At 45.5% G+C, this 15,195-nt stretch overlaps 1 protein-coding gene and 1 long non-coding RNA gene across 5 annotated transcripts in view; one reads left to right on the top strand and one right to left on the bottom strand.

Moving 5' to 3' along the window:
* The window catches only part of LOC147757496 (uncharacterized), a 38,939-nt gene extending 34,439 nt beyond the window's left edge, over positions 1-4,500 (bottom strand). The window contains exons 1-2 of the long non-coding RNA XR_015320686.1: positions 3,868-4,500; positions 2,678-3,619 (exon numbers count right to left, since the gene is read on the bottom strand). This is a non-coding gene — a long non-coding RNA (uncharacterized LOC147757496). The remainder of the gene's footprint in view (positions 1-2,677; positions 3,620-3,867) is intronic.
* The window catches only part of LOC111244516 (uncharacterized), a 162,870-nt gene that overhangs the window by 35,799 nt on the left and 111,876 nt on the right, over positions 1-15,195 (top strand). The window lies entirely within an intron of this gene.

Genomic DNA, 15,195 nt, shown 5'->3' with positions numbered 1-15,195 from the left:
GGAGAACTAAAAAGACTATTGGAGATATGAGATCGCGGAGGCTCGGTGAGAGCGAACTCAGCGGATTTTAGGTTCCCAACCCGTCTCTTTCACTACTCCTTCATCCATTGAGAAAACAGCCGTTGATGTTTCAGTCGCCTATACACGTTCAATTATCAAATGTTTTCCGTGATAATAAACGTGCCTGACGCCTATCATATGTTTCTCGCGCGAGTTTGAGAAGCCTTTGCGATATCGACTGAACGATCCGTTTCGGCGCGTGGGAGGAGTTATGGAGAATCTCTCGGATGTTCGGCCAGCCTATGTCCTCTATCCGATGCTTCCACACACGAGCAATTCAATACATGGAATCAACAATTGGCAGCTGGTCTTACAGGTACGCACGGACATTCTCGTCATGACCTTGTCAGTCTAGACTAGTTCATATGAGAGAACCGTTTTCAATCGTCATTACAGTTGCTGCTATCAATCGTAGATAATCAAGTATTTTGAATAAGGTCAGCTTTTTGTGTTTAGTGCCATCTTCTTTAGCCGCGCACCCACTGCGCGGATAAGCATTCACTGCAACAAAACCGTCGTTCGAAATATAGGGACGACTTCTCTATGAGAATTGTCGGCGGAGCCAACTGCCTCTTTCCGGAAGCTTACTGGTCCTTCATGGTAAAACGCTCAACACGCGTTTATACATATTATTATTCAAAGAATGAGAACTAATGTAGGGACAGACGCCTTTTAACTATATCCTGCATATATATATATATATATATATATAACCTGCAGAAATCCTATTTTGGATACAATTCTTCTTTCTCGCCATCTGTGCCTACGCGCTTTGAAAATAATGTAAAGAAGGCTGCGAAAAAAAGGCTCTGTCGCAGAGACTGTTAGAGACGTCTGCTGAAACAGAGCTCACGGGATGGAGTGAAAATAGCGCGCTGAGCTCGTGCAACTGGAAAACGAACACGTGTCGGTGACAACGATGGCGTCGACGGACCTCGCCGACTGAACTCACTATGAAACTTTTCTTCGTTGCCACTTTGTTACTGAAGAAATGGTTCGTCTTCTCCTAATTGTAGCTTTCTTGATTCAGTAGCAGCCGGTTTGATGCTCTCGATTCGCTCTCCTTTACGTCTTAGTAGCGATTGTCAGATAACACTGGTATATATATATACATATAATAATAGCGAGTCTCTGTGAAAGGGGCATAGCAAGGGCACATAGGAAATGCAAGGCAAAGCCAGGTTCGGGGAGAACTGGAGTTTAAATGGCTGGATCAGTAACGGGTTGCTAGCATTTCGTTAGGCAACAAATGAAATGTGGGTCCCTCGTGCGTTAATGGCATCATTATCTCTACTATCGAGGTCATAAGAAGTTTACCGACGCGCAAAGTAACTGTGGAGTGGTTCGCATTCAGCAAAAGTGATAAGTGTCAATTTAATTCTAATATATTAGAAAGAAGTAGATGTACATTTGAGGATATAGTCGGGTGGAGTGAGTCGCTCAGGTTCTTGGTCGAAAATTCTCATTAGCATAGTGAACTTTTACACTACCAGCAAGTATTATCTTTTAAGCAATTAATCAAAGCTTAAGGGATAAACATGGGAATCCTAGGCCGGTTTAAATATTGCAGATATAAAAAATAGCACTGGTGCTCTATTTATTAATACTCTGAACTTGATAATAGAGCTTTATAACGTTTTGTTTAGCGTTTTTGAAACTATGAAGAGTAGGTATCTGCTACTCAACAAGATCATAGAATTACCTTAATCGGTCTGTCAATAAAAGTTAGATTCTCTTCTAAGTTACGGTTTTTGCTTTCTACTTAAGTTTCGTGACACTATTAAAGGCGTCGCTATATGCACCACGTGTTCAGTAAATTCTTGGGCAATAATTGATTCAGGTAACAACGGCCTCAGCAGAAATAAGGAGACCCAATAGTAGAACGTTCCATTGGATTTATACCGTTATATGCTTCGCCTAAAAGCTCACGTGCTCATTGTGGAAAGGCATAGGATCGTGACGGAAGTGTTGCAGTATCATGGGACATCGACGCGAAACGAGTCAAACGCCGAGCTCCATGTGAATGAATTGTACTTCCCACTTCTCTTTTATATTTCAACATTTCTCGCTTCCTCTACCCCACACTTACGCTCACAGACACATATAGACACATCAATATACTCAATTCCACAGCTGACAGCCGCTCGTACTGAGCTCTCCGTAGCCCGCCTTAGCACTTTGACATCCCTCCCTATCTTTCCCTTCACGCTCTTATTGAGTTCGTCGTTTGTCACAGTACTGCTCCAATGGCTCCTATAGTTATTGCCTACACAACTGACGGCGCCGTGGTCGTTGGCGTCTTCGTTTTTGTTAGAATTGAACGGGGCAGTAGACTATAGCAGCGTCATAGTATGAAGCGCGGTGTAGTGGTTTACGAGCGAAACTACGTTGTAGTGCCTCACCAGTCACAAGTGAGGGGAGCAGAGGGAGTCAGCGAATGGTTCTAGGAGGCTGTGTTGGCTTTAGGGTAGGTGATCTCCAACGTTGGCACAATAGCAAGTGGGAGCTGCCGCTCACAGAGGTCGGTATGGAAACAGGAAAACATGTGGAAGAATCAAGCAGAGGGTGAGGGTACGAAGGAAGCATAGTAAAAACGAGATTGGCATTCTGCTCTTACCGCTTCTGTTGCCGCTGTGGGCTCGGCGTTCCCTCCTTCGACTGACCTAGCTGTGAAATGCTGGTATACTCGGATCGAATCGCGGCACCGCATCCCTACCGACTACTTCGGCGTTTCTCGTTTGCCAGTCATATTGTCTCGCCGTCAGCATGTGGCGTGCAGCCAGTTGGGGGGCAACTGAGGCTTAGTACCAGCAGAGTTGTAGTGTAGCCACCATCATGCAGGGGATTGAATGAGGGCTCTTCTCATCTCACGCGTTCTCTCCATTTCGCTCCGTATTTCGTTTAGCCGGCCACTTAGGAGCAGTATATCTCATCTAGATCTATTTATACCGACAGTAGACACCGTCTGACATAGACACATCGACATACGCAGAGACTCATTATCCCTCGCCCTTCTTTATCTAGCTATATTTGCTTCTTCGCGCCTCTCACGTAAAGTATCATATGAGAACAGCGTAGAAGAACACGGCCGTCAAGTGCGATATTCTCTTCCAATACTTGCATCTACACTCTGCAGAACCTTTCGCTCACTTACTCATTTACTACTAAACGCACCTTTATGTCTGTCTCATCATTGGCAGGCCACAGCATGTGTTCAGCTGATATTGCTATGTGCTATGGCCAGATCTTTTTCGATCTGTCATTTCCCTATCTTTGCTTCTATTGTCATTCACACCCAGGCCCCTCATGTCAGCATGGCAATATGCTGGGGCGAGACGGCGAGGTAAGACTGTTGCGGCGCAGTTGGCGCTGCGTCCCCTTGGGATAACGACCATAGGGGTCCTATTAGAAAGAGTGTTTAGGGCTCTGTGTGTGTAGACGCTCCGTCGGTAGTTGCCCGTACCCAGCGCAATACGGAAGTAGTATCTGCTAGGTTCGGAGCTAATATAAAACAGGGGCTCGTAGGGTGGCGTAGCGTAGTTTATGGATGATCCCGAACCTACCGGACGATGGAAAAACACAAAAGCTATGGAATAAAATGTCACTCGCTCGTTCGGTATAAAAATGCTGTGATGCCTCTTCAATTCAATACTCTGTGCTCTAGAAGTACAACACCGTATCGCTAGCGAATAGCACGCAGCAGCCACGATAATCGAGCAACGGAGCCGCGCACGAGGTTCTATCCGTTCGTCAAAAAACTTTTTGCTAGTCCGCAAAATCTGCAAGGCGTTAAGCTTAATAACTTACCTTTGTCGTAATTTACGTATCTAGCTTTTGGCGCTGTCCCATGTAATTTAGCAGGATAGGCAAACAGCAATGGGAGGCCAATGGGTCTGGCCGACCTCAACGTCTCGTGTTCGCTGGCTTCGACTCATTCCAAATTTCTCAGGCCACTGACTACTGGCAGCTCGCGCAAAATGTGAAAATACTGCCGCTTCCATATTTTGCAGAGATCGCAGCTTAAGCTGTAGCAGCGTGGCGTTCTCATACGTGGGTATCCCGCATTATATTGGCGAGCGCTAACGATACTCGAAAGTGGGGCGGGAGGGGGTCGTCTTTGGATACAGATCGTTCGATTTGAACTATAAACAATTCGAATCTAAATGTGTAGGTTAATTTAGGTGTAGAAAATAGTTTTTATTGAAGGAGTTGATTCTGTATCGATATACTAACCGTTCCAAGTAAAATGGCTCAATAGCAGCTTTGCTTCTCACTAACAAACTTTCATCATTCTGTGTTTCAGGTAACTAGAACCGAACATAGGTCCCGTTGACAATAGCTAACCCGACAATGCCGTACAGAATGTAAGCATAAAATTTATCTATATAATGTATTATATATTTGGCGGCGGGTACAATGCAAAATCTTGTATAGCAAGGCAGCTGAATAAGGGAAACACACAGAGTATTCTCGCAAGCTCAGCATTCGATTCGTGTTCCCATAGTTAAAATGGCCACAATGGGCAGTTGTTCAACGTCGCTGTAAGAAAAAAGCGTTAGACTTGGGTCCTGAGTAGTGGCTGTTTAGCAGCGCCATAGGCAGCTGTTGTTATCGTTATTATCAGACCAAAAGGTGATGCAGATTAATCGCCTTGTTCGCACCTATATCTAGTAGATATCGCCATGAAGCGATATATCGTAGCCGTTGCCGGTGCAACGGGAATAAATGACAGAGCAATATCCTTATGATCTCGGTGCCCGCAGTAAAACGGGCTCGTTGAGGAGGTCATTGAAGCCAGCACTAAGGACGTCGCGCCAATATAAAGACACTGCTCGGACGATGACAGTCGCTTGCGATAAATGTCAACCATACATGAAGCAAGTAGATGAATGAAAGGGTAGAATGATGTTCGTATCATCGCTCTGCAAGCGCTTGCCAACGAAGCCGCTCAACGCACGTCATTACATGACTGGCACGACTAATTTGCGAGCCCCGGTGCTCAGGCGACCGAGGTCTACTTAGCGTCTTGACGCAGTCACCTAATGCAGTAAAAAAATAACATCACTACCCCTCGGTTGAGATTGATCATCTGTTACAGAGCGCGGCAAACACATGCTCGTATATATGATACTTGTATATGATGAAGCGATGTGATCTTACGAATTTTTTTTTGAAGCTGTCTTTCTGGTCGGTCCTGGCCAAATAGATAAATCCTTCACTCGAGCAAAGACTTCATTTTTCGTATGCATTTAATACCGAGTTAAATCCTCGTATGAGATCAGTCTCACTATTACTGTGGACGGGATGTGCTTGCTATAAGCGTGATTCCACGCTCGCAAGCAATCTATCCAGCTCGCTATGCCTGTCTGGGTTGAATGCATTGCTCGTTCAATGTCTGTGTGTCCTCGTTTTGAGTTCTGTGTAGCCATTTCAATAAGTCTGTGCATTATGATTGTCTGTTATATGCACAAGTGACCACGGCTCTTGCCCGAACTTCGGGTATCCGAGTCAGTCAGCGGACGATACAGCCGACAGTTGGATGTCTGTCATAATGTTAGACGGACCGAGGTACGTAGGTATCAGATGATTTCTGAATGCGCAATATGATTGTGAGTGATAGAACTCCAACAATGATTCATTACAAGTACATATATATAGCTATCTCATCATCTCAATGGCACTTAGTCGATGTTGTAGTTTTGTATGCGCCTGCAGGCGTTTGTCCTACCCTTCTATGTGCCCCCACGTGTGTCCCTTCTATGTGTCTCGGCCTGTTGGAAAAACTGCTCGAAGTCGCTCCCGACAAATCGATTCAACAAGCTACCTCAACGGGTAGCCATTGGACAGGCGACAACTGACCGCCGACGCTGAACATCCAACTGCCTCTCGTGGGCTTGCATGGTTTTACTGGCCGCTCTTTCTCACTAGTCCATCGCATTCTAGCATTGCTATAGGTTGGCTTTTAGGCTATGCACGCAGACAGTGTTGCTTTTACTGCCCGCCGACCAACTGCTTGTCATAGGCTACCCCCTACGACAAATGGTGTACATGACACATTCACGGAACAGCAAGCAACCACCCAATATTCGTCGCACATTCACATCGTATCGTTTAGCTATCTCAGAGCATGGGACCGCCCCACCAGGCCTTTTGCCCCCCATACCTTGTCAACCAATACAAGTACAGGACCATGCCAGCTTGGTTGGATAAAGGGCTCTGAGGATGGTCCTTTTGGGTGGGCTGGATAATAGAGCAGGAGCTTTTGTCGAAACGCAAAAGAGGCCGAACGGATGGTAGAAGCAGCAGCTGCTGGAGGTCTTGTGTCCCCTGAGAATTCGTGTCATTGATGGTGGCAAGAGCTAGACCAGATGACGATTTGTTCCGGGCCGTTAAATTCGGTCTCGAAGAGCGCCGGCAAGTATTCTGACGTCACCTACAGACAGACCGACGTGGTTCAACTTCATAACGCGGTTTTCGTCGTAGGACAAAATAATGTGGTAATGACAACGATTGGAGCGCTCACGGAGACGGCGGCAAAATGCGTTCGCAAAGATATCGTTCATTCGAAGCCAACTAAACGTTAGGTTACAACAGGCTGAACGTGATACATATTAAAGTACCAATAGTAATAGTAATAATAGTCGCAGTTGGTAATACTGCATAAATTACTATCCCAGTAGGCAATACTACGTTAATACGAACATGAAGGAATAAAAGTCGAGGGAAAAACGAGAATACCATTCGTCGACGACCACCGAGACAGGCCAGGCGAAACAATCGGGTGCGATTGTCCAACAGCGGTTATCACTGAGGGAGTTACTGTCTTTGAAAAAAAAACAAACGTTAACGCAGATTATGATCGTAGAAAGGTAGCCTACGCTTTAGGCATAGATGGCAATCATCCTACCTAATAATATCTGGACTACGGTACGCATCGTATCATGCAATGGGTTGCTAGCAAGCTGAGTACATTGAGATTAACCCTCACATACGACTTAACTCATACGAATGGTCAACGAATTCGTATATTGTACCTTAGAGCATTCAAGGTAATAGGCATAATGTAACAATTGAATCCGCTACAATTTATATAAAAGAATACAGAAACGGCGCTTCGAAAACGTATGAACCCTTTAGCTGTGTCGTAGATCAATAATTGGTAGAAGCATTGAGCTTTTAAACAGTTTGGTGACTACGTTCCACACGACAGCAAGGACCGCGATGCTGCGAGAGACGAACCGTGTGTTCGTGCAGCAGATTTTCGCCAGCCGCCGTCGTCGTCGTCGCCGCCGCCGCCGCCGCTGATTGAAGTTACGGCAGGAACGTACCACGGGCGTCGAGATGTGCCGCTGTTAACTGGCATGACAACGACGAAGGCATTCCGTTGTGAGGTGGCGTGCATGAGATTGCCAGATTGTGAAGACACGTGCATGAACTAGCCCATACCGGAAGACAACCCTTCGTCGCTCTAATGTAAGCAAGTGGGAAATGGCGACCGCTGATACTGAGCTTTGAATAATCTGAATAATAATAAGTGATATACGCGTAGCGTCGCTGGAGGTAATGATACTACATGATGTTATAGTAGACCGCCTGTTCGTCGGAGTTGGGATCTGCATTACTTAGTTCTTGCGACTCCTCTACTAGGTACTGCTGAGACATCGTTTATACATTACATCACATTTCGTATACAAAATACAAATAATGTTTCACATTATTTACGTATGCCGATTGTGCTTCGTGAAAGCATTAAATGAAAGCTAGTTATCGGGACAGAACGGCGAACTTAAGTACCGTACCATGAAGCGGGACATTGGGACCATAGAACAACTTTTTATATGGCCTATAGTACAACACGTTTGAGACTCGATCTATAAAGGTTGTTAATGCAGCTTTTTATTATAAGCTTCTCACCTGACGAGACGAAAAGGCGCCAGTCAGCCAAGCGACCTCTGCCATACGCGCTGGTGTATATGTGTTTGAATCCTTTTTATGAAATAGCCATAGATGACTGTTGCACTACCAATCCTGCTAATAGACGATGACGCACCTCCTACTTCATTGTCTTCGTTTTTATGGGTTTTCATGGTTCGGGCCCATGTTTTCCGAGCAGTACCGACTTGGGCTCAATTTAGGCTGGTTGCTGTTTTTGATGTAGGAGCAGACATTAAGAGAGCCCTCGACGCCAGCTCTGCTAACACCGATAGGGATAGTGTTGAGGGTTATACACGAAGCCACGCAGCCCCATAATGACCTACGAGAAAAAAGGACTGGATAAACGGGTAAAATGAGCTCGTGCTGTAGGAAGTCGTATTAGCAATCGTTGTAAAAACCTCACGAGGTTTCTCGTCAAAAAGTGAACAATCTAACCCGTGTCGATGAAGGGATTGTACTAGCTTGCGGTAGTAATTGTGATGAAAAGGATAGTGAAATGATGTTGATGGTCTTCGGTAAGCGCGAACACACTCGTCTACATGCCCCCGTAAAGGAAAGCGCTTTTAACGTCCTATTGTAGTCACAATAGCGTTTTCCATCCCGGATACGTTGACCAGGTATTTTGTGGGAGCATTAAACAATACTTGGCGACGTCTGAGTGCCCGAACGCTCATTGACGTTATTTGGATCTTGGGCAGTGGTTCTTCACATGTTACCTGCGGTAGCCAGCACTCAGTTATAACCAAATGAAAAAATTAAAGACATCGTCATATTCATTTACTACGAAAACAAAGCTTTACATTTTTTTTGCTCTTGTCCAATTTAGTTTCACCCCATGGAGGAAATCTACTATAAAGAAGAAACTGTCGAAAGTCTCTTTGCATATTATATAGCAAGAGTCAAAGGCATGAAATTATTATATTATTATCATTATTATTATATTATCATCAGGTTTTTGTTTGCATATTGTACTGCTGGGATTATTATCAATAGATGAGCATAAAAGGAGACATACAAAGATAGGGGAAGCTTTCGCTGAGAGTATTCCTGCTACCCTTTGTGTACCTTTACTTTTATGTCTAGTACGCCTTCCTTTAACTTTCTAATCTAGTTAGTCACCTCAGGCAAAAATTAAAGGTAAGAGAAGGCGGCCGGTGCTAAACACCAGGCGAACATTGGTTAGAAAAAGTCTGAACGCGACTAGACAATTCCTAGATTCTAAACTCAAGACTTCGCCACTTCCGGACACAACTAGTAATAGCCGCTTGCGGAACAAACAAAGAACACAGGAACCATTACGCCAATACCTCAGCACTGACCGCAGACCTCGAAGCGCGCAGGGGTAAGGTATGTGATTCGTTGCCTGGCTAACCAGCCATGCGTGAGCGGTTCATGAAGGAATCGCCGCCCAGGTATTCGTTGGCCCCAAAAAATACAGAGTTTATCTATGGAACGCTTATTGGGAGCAGCTATGGAAATGAGACATGCAGCGAAAGATAACGAGCTCAAAAAAATAAAAAGAGTCCGAAACAGGAGAGGCAAGACCGGAGAAAAAAGGGAAGCCCAAACCAAGAAAAAAGTGAAGCACCGAGTAAGAGCGGCCGGACCTATACGAGAAAGTGGTGGTGTTGTCCGTCAAGTTAACGGCTGCGCTGTCCCAGCTCGCCACTAAAAGTGAACTGAGGCACATGCAATGAAATGGGAACGAAGGCGTGCGTCGAAGGCAGCCGCGAAGGCGGCTGGAGCTTCGGGAATGAAGTGCGAAAATACACCAAAGTGGCAGTGAAGTAGAAGCAGCAACAAAATAGCAGAAGATGAGACTCTGGCGCAGGCTTGAGACGACTACGGGGTGGAAGAAAATCGGAGGATGCCGAGTCTGCAGCTGTCAAGACCCTCTAAGTAGAAAAAATTGTAAGCGTAGAAGGAGGGTACGCCTTGCTAATAGTCGAAGTGGTTGGTTACTGACGGCGCCATAGCAACATTGTAGCTAAAGCATACGAAACGAAGTGCGATCACGCATAGAAGAGTGGACAGGTAAAGTTCAGCGGGTGATCAAACTAGAGAAGGATGAAAGACTAAGAAAGTACCACTGGGAGAACTAAAGGAAGAAAAACTAGGTTTCGGAAAAAACGAAACCTAGTTCCAGATAAAATTACGCCACCAGGTAACCTCTTCGATTCACTGGTGCGGCTGCTGCTGGGTGTGCCGAGACCGCTAAGGCTGCCATCGGCCCCAGTTTTGCGCACCGCCGACAACAATAATAATAACAGATAGATAGAATTCGGTATCGAACTCACTTTAATTAGTTACCCGTGCAGAATCGTGAGAACTACTTTTTTCGAGACTCTCTCTGCATAGTGCGGTAGCCCTCTGGTGCTGTCTACATCTTGTGCAACGTTTATCGAGCTACCGGCCCCGTTAGATAAGGATTATATAGCATTCTAAACATAAACCTTTAGCTTTTCTGTTTAATATAGTGCGACTGAGCTAGAATCCTAGCAGTTTGACATCGGGTTGGTTCTCCCTAGTCGGATTCCCTGCTGCTCGCGCACAGCATTCCACTGCAGCTGGCGTCGTTCGTGTCCACCTTGACCACTAAACATTGACTAACAGCCGCGGAGGCCGATCCGGTTTGCCACTTTCCCGTATGCTTTTTCTATTTGCCTATCGAGCCTTTCGAGGTCTACGTCTTAGCCGTATTTGGTGCTCAGTGTCTCTTCTTCAGTACAGCGAACATGCAGTTCCGAATCCAAGTCCAACAAAGTAACCTGCCTGTTCTCCCTGCCTCTCGTGGACTACTCTGATCTGGTTTAGGTTCAGTTTCCTTTCAGAGAAAAGTAAGTAGTTCCTTTCTTAAGTGATCTTCAATTTTTGATGCTGGTTGTCTGTTTACATCTCCGAAATTCTTTGGCCTTTGCCGACCAAACAGAAGGCTGGGATACGACAGGTGTGGTTCTCAACGTGTAGTATCTGTGCCTTGGTTCTTTTCCTTCGGAAAGACGATTCAATAAATGCCGTGCATCAAAGCTAGCAACTAGGTTAAGCCATTGTGTAAGGTAGTGTTTCGACGTTCTTTTTTTTGGTATTGCAAATATTTTACTAACCGTTTAGAACAAAACTAAACATATTTCTGAATTTTCTATAACCTTCTTTCCTACCTTCTATTCTTTTCTTTATCTTTCACGAATTTCTTATAACTCTTGTAGTCTCTTCTAGATCGAATAATTGCCTCATACATAGACATATCTCTCCCTTCATTTCACGAGGATCAACTCTGCTTGTAACCTTGTCTCAAAGTTCTGCTATGGGCTTCCTGCTGGGATTGCCGTCTCTCATACGCAGCTATCACTGCAACTATACAAATTCTTCAATAGGCGATAGGCAGTTGCCGCCCATACCGCTTTAATAACACTGCAGACTTTAATAGTGGCAATAGACACTAGCAACAGATGAATTCAAGTTCAGGATCCTCTTGAATGCCTCCAATCGCCAACGTGTTAATTTTTGTTCTTACAGCAGCCTGCCTTATTTCGGCGATCGGACAAGTAAGCAAACAAAAGCAGCTTATCCTTATCGTTTCTCCTTTCCGCTCACTGGTCGCTATTTTGCGCGTACTCTAAACACTCCGAGCAGGAAGGACGGTAGTGCAATAGCAATGCGTGAATGCCGTCGCTATATAGCTTTAAGCCACCGTCACCGGGTGTGCGACAGCGGTGCAACGCGAGCCCACAAACGTAATCCTATTTTGCTTCTTCCTTCGGCTGTACTTGTTGAAACGCCTCAATAGAGAACTATCGAGACTTGCCTTCCTTCTCTTAGCTGGTTAACTTCAGCAGGTTTTTTTTTAATTTAGTCATCAATCCCTTGTCGCGTTTTCGCTACTGCTGCCGCCGTTGCCCCTTCTGCTACTTCACTACTAACTCTGTATGTTCTTTTTTTTCGCTCCCTTCTGTTGGGTTCTGTGGGGTTTTTCACAACTTAGCTTGGTGGTTCGCAACAAACCCGTAGCACCGGAAGCAGTTCACTCATTGCTTCCTTAGAAGTACTCTTCGTTTTCTTGAAACGGTCATATTTACAAACGCTCGTTGAATCGTTGATTTTGTCATCGCGGCTGCGTGTGCTCATGCGCCTACGAAGTTAATATCGCTCAACTTGCCGCCGCTCAGCGCCCTTAGCACTGGGACTTTTATCCGGTTCCTCTGCGATGCCGTGTAGCTTTCTCCTGTATCTCGCAGATGAGGCTATTCCAGATAAATGACGCTGGAGGGGGAGAGCCTCCCGGTAGTGCTCTAAGCGTGGCTGTTATGGGAATACTGACAAAATAACTGGAACTAAAGCCGGAGGGAATCAGGAGCTGTAATTTGCAGTGATTCAGTTGCAGCACTAGCAGAGCCCGTTCTTGCAGTTCTATGAGGTGCTTCGCCGGTACTGCTAACGGGAACCAGGAAGGAATAAGCTGCAGGATAGAGGTTCCTGTCTAGGAATGTTGCCGCCACTTGTAGTGACATTACAAACTGTCTATGTCATCATTGCAACTGAAGCTCGAGTGATGGCACCGAACTGTCTGGTAGTTAAGCTAGATAAGTATATTATTTCTAGAAGAAAATAACGTCTCTGTGCGTGTACATAGGGTACGGATAGACATATTTATAGACATAAAAATCCATGCATCGCTTCATCTGCCGCATGTGAACGGACTCAAATAAAGCCTAATGGACACACTTGTTACCAACTGCTTATCCCATGGCGCTTCTTCTTTCGCTTGTCCGGCAGCGCTACGGGGCGTTAATCTAATTGTTATAATTTCGTGTGCGGCTGAAACTAAATGATGATCATTTGTTGAATCTGTGCTATGGAACTGGGCACAGATGTGCTTTTATCAGTCGAGGATTAAAGGGCGCCAAGAGACGAGAAAATCTCTTTTAGTGATCGATGAAGAAGCAAAAATTAGACTCTCCTTCTTTGGCCGCTTTTTCATGAAGCTGAGGGGGAATAAAAAATAAGCTGAAGAGCTTAATAAACGACCAGGAAAGCTTCAAGCCACGGACACAGACACGCATAAGGATTCGAGCATAATATGTATTCACAAATAATTGGTGATGGATATATTAAAAATTCTAACGACTGAAAACACTAATTTTGCTCAGCCTGCATATCCACGTAGACGTGTCGGTGGCTTTTTCTTTTGATACGTCACAAGGTATACATATCAATATGAGTTGGCTTATAGCAAGGGACAGAGCTCTGTTCGTGATGAATGGACGCTCACTATCGGAATCACTTGCTTGGTTAGATGATATTTTCGCATCTTAACTCTCTCCTGATCACGTATAGGTTGTTGATATGCTGTTTGTTAGCAGGAATGGCAACGTCACTGTTGTAAGCTTGACTTCTTTATGGTGGGGTGGCCATTGGGTGACAGCGTAGCGTCTGAACCCAACGAGGATTGTGCTGGCGTAACCAGCGTCCATAACCTGTTACTATCAATACACACTGCGCACTATAGTCGAAAGGATGGAGGAAGACCGGTCGTCAAATTATGATGGAACACAGGCCTCACGGGAATGTTCGCCGTGTAACATCTATCGTTCATCCGATAAAACCAGCATCACGGCCCTTTCCAGACAAAAACACCATCAGCAGCAGCAACAACAACAGGTCGAATAGATATCTGTAGATTTCGTCCGACGCCTTTTTGTGGCGGTACTAATAGAGACCGGAGGAAAAACCAGACATGACGGAAAAGCCCCCGCTAGCATGAAGGCTTACTGATTTACAGTGCGTCTTATTTTTGTGGGCAGACCTCGTCGAAACTCCATAGAACCTATCGAAATCGTCGCCCCACCTCAATGTGACGGCTCGCTGTGCCACCTCGCAGACAAGTTGGCATGGCTGTGTCATAAACTTGGAAATCTTACTAGAACCAATCAGATTATACTGCTTCCCCTTCGAATGTCAACAAGATTTACAAGCTTTGTGTATGAGTCTGTGTGTGTGCGCCATTTGACCATGATATCAACACGGACATAATGCTGACGTCTATCAATTATTAGTTGATGGATTACACGCTTCTTTACCTCAAACACTTCATGTTAATTACACAGAGTAAGTAAATCGCTAGTTGTTGGCCCTGCAAAAATAAGTTAACTATTTCATGCTGCTCATTACCGAACGCGTTAATTAGGTCAAGCATCACTTGCGGTCATTTTGTTGGCACCATGGACCACATAGTATGACAGCTGGCCACAATTTTCTACAAGCTAATAACATGCGCAGATTTGGCACATCCCTTCACACATCGACCGCAAGTAAGTTCTAGAACATAGTTGCTTGATGGCAAAATTAAGGTCTAACTATGTCCGGCTATCATTTTCAGACCACCGACGGCAGCTCCCTTGTCTTTGCGGTCGGAATAAGTATAGCAGTGATCCTCCGGTTTTCGGACTCTTTTCGTTGTTGCTGCTATAATTGTGTTCTTGTTTCTGTTACGAAACCTGATGCGTCTATTCAGTAAAGCTACAAGCTAAACATGCGTGGCAGGTATAGCCACTGACGTCACTACTAGGATCGGACGCTCCAGGCTTCTGCTTTGCGGGACCACTCAGATTTGCCAGTCAGCTTCATCTGCGCCTGCAGCTTCACTGAGATCATAGTGAGTCGATCATTGCCTGTCTGTTCTGCAGACACAAGAACGACTGAATGGGAACGACCAAGATGGGGTAAATGATCGGGGGGTACGTGCGTACGTTCTGGGAGTGCGGCTTGTCCCTCTATCTTGTGGTCTGTTTGTCTACTTAGTTCTCTGTATCTGCTGGTCTACCCACGAATTTAAACAGATCCTGTTAGGCTGAGCGAACTGGAACTTTAGTTCGTGTCCTCTTGGTCTGGACAAACGATGGGCGGCTGTAACGACTGGCTGAACCCCTCTGCTGGTTCCGCATCGTGTAGGCCATCTAGTCAACGAGATGAGCAGAAGGGCAGCTGGCGGCGCTGTCCGATAGAAATTCATTGCGACAGCCTGCCTGCGACCAGCTTTGACAGAGGCACAAGCATGGACGCCAAATACGTCACAGTAATACACAGGGAGTGTACCTATTGCCAAATAGCGGGACTCCTCTGCGGGATTCTGCTGGCGAGAAAAGCTCGGGGCAGCTGAATACTAGCAGCGGTACTGGTCACTGTGACGACTAAGTAGAACAC

This window comes from Varroa destructor, unplaced genomic scaffold (genome assembly GCF_002443255.2).
Source record: "Varroa destructor unplaced genomic scaffold, Vdes_3.0 BEIS01000002.1, whole genome shotgun sequence".
In the NCBI taxonomy this organism is placed as follows: Eukaryota; Metazoa; Arthropoda; class Arachnida; order Mesostigmata; family Varroidae; genus Varroa; species Varroa destructor.
Note: the sequence above shows the minus strand (reverse complement) of the source record. Positions and strands in the feature narration are given on the sequence as shown.